Here is a 1,816-nt window from a genome sequence, read left to right as displayed (position 1 = left end):
TGTCTACCATCGGAGATGTGTGTTCTTGCTGCAGTCCCTTAGTGTGTCAGTGTGTGTGTGCAGGTGTGTGTGTCAGTGTGTGTGTGTGTGCAGGTGTGTGTGCAGGTGTGTGCAGGTGTGTGTGTCAGTGTGTGTGTGCAGGTGTGTGTGTGTGCAGGTGTGTGTGTCAGTGTGTGTGTGTGCAGGTGTGTGTGTCAGTGTGTGTGTGTGTGTGCAGGTGTGCAGGTGTGTGTGTCAGTGTGTGTGCAGGTGTGTGCAGGTGTGTGTGTCAGTGTGTGTGTGCAGGTGTGTGTTTCAGTGTGTGTGTGCAGGTGTGTGTGTGCAGGTGTGTGTGTGCAGGTGTGTGTTTCAGTGTGTGTGTGCAGGTGTGTGTGTGCAGGTGTGTGTGTCAGTGTGTGTGTGTGTGCAGGTGTGTGTTACCTGAGCAGGACTCTAGCAGACTGCAGGCCTTCAGGTCCCAGAGCTGCAGCTTCATGCAGAGCCGTGGTCCTCATTCTGAGGAGGTTCAACCGGTTTAGAAAGTGTACCTGTTTTATTTTCTTATGCTCACTGTTTCTCTGGTGTTTTGTCGTATTGGTCACATGTGTTTGCAAATCAAGTAGAAGATAAAAAGGAAAACTCAAATCAGAGTTTCTGGTAAAAGTAATGAGGCGAGGCGGTGCTGCTCGGTGTTGAAGGCAGAGCCACCGAAGATAAACTACCCAACTACGCCACCGGGGGAGTTTCACCCCAGGGCCTATTAAAGTGAACACCTCACGTAATACAAAGGCTACACGAGTTTAGTGACTGAGACAAGGCAGAGACTGGACTGAATTATCATTGTGCTAATTGGTTCAAACAAATCTAGTGGTTTTTCCATCAATGGCCCGTCAGGAACTGAGGAGACGTTTGCTGTGTTTGTGAAGATCACAGATTTTCTTTGCATTGACTTTATTTTGAACGTCCATTCCCCTTGAACTCACTTTTTAAAAGGATTATCAGTCGTTCCTTTACTTTAGTGGCGTTAAGAACATTTTCTGTAATGCATCTATTTCGTCTCTTTCCATTGACTGTATATCAAATCAACTTTGTGATATATATGTTTACGCAGCATTAGAAAAGTTAGTTTCTGGTTCCTCTCTTACGGTCCGGACTGCTGGTCCACGTCGGCGCCTCTTTGCACCAAAACAGGAAGTACGTCATGGTGACCGTTCACTACGGCAACCGCCAGCGCGTGCCGGCCGTCGCCGTGGCAGCAGGAAGGATCCGCCCCCTGAAGGAGAAACAGACCAATCAGAGTGAAGTTTATCAGCAGAGCAGGCGTCTGATTGGCTGCTGAGGCTCGTACCTGGTCCAGGAGCTGCTGCACGGCGCTGACCCGACCCCCCCCCGGACCCAGCTCCTTCAGCAGCTGCACGTCCAGCACCTGCACACCGGGGACCAATCACAGAGCAGCACACCACTTCAGGTGAGTTTCTTCTTCTTCTGCTTTAAGTTAGTGTAATGGAACATTGTATCATGCTGAGGGAGCATTTCAAGAATCTGTTCTTCTTTTACAAGACATTTCTAACAAAATGATTGACAGGTGGCAGTAAAACCTAAACGAGTCCTAAATGATGTTAGAGTGATTCTAAGGTTAGTGCAGACACGATGTTTCTCCGTTTGCTACAAGGTGTGTTTCAAAGAATCCTGTATGTTCAGACCCTCTGCAGACCCTCTGCAGACCCTCTGCAGACCCTCTGCAGACCCTCTGCAGACCCTCTGCAGACCCTCTGCAGACCTCCTGATGCAGACTGCTTGACTCTGTGACGATTTACCTTCTTTAAGAATAAACTCC

General features: G+C 48.9%; 1 long non-coding RNA gene across 1 annotated transcript; it reads right to left on the bottom strand.

Annotated features, from left to right (window-relative positions):
• Nucleotides 1-402: 402 nt before the first annotated feature.
• Nucleotides 403-1,810, bottom strand: LOC104964247 (uncharacterized). Its single transcript, XR_800395.1, has 3 exons — nt 1,328-1,810; nt 1,125-1,252; nt 403-495 (listed from the first exon to the last, which is right to left on the bottom strand). It is a non-coding gene; the product is annotated as an uncharacterized lncRNA (long non-coding RNA).
• Between the last annotated feature and the right edge of the window lie 6 nt (nt 1,811-1,816).

The sequence above is a fragment of the Notothenia coriiceps genome, unplaced genomic scaffold (genome assembly GCF_000735185.1).
Source record: "Notothenia coriiceps isolate Sejong01 unplaced genomic scaffold, NC01 NC01_scaffold00036930, whole genome shotgun sequence".
In the NCBI taxonomy this organism is placed as follows: domain Eukaryota; kingdom Metazoa; phylum Chordata; class Actinopteri; order Perciformes; family Nototheniidae; genus Notothenia; species Notothenia coriiceps.
The sequence above is the reverse complement of the archived record's forward strand: the minus strand, read 5'-3'. Positions and strand labels throughout refer to the sequence as shown.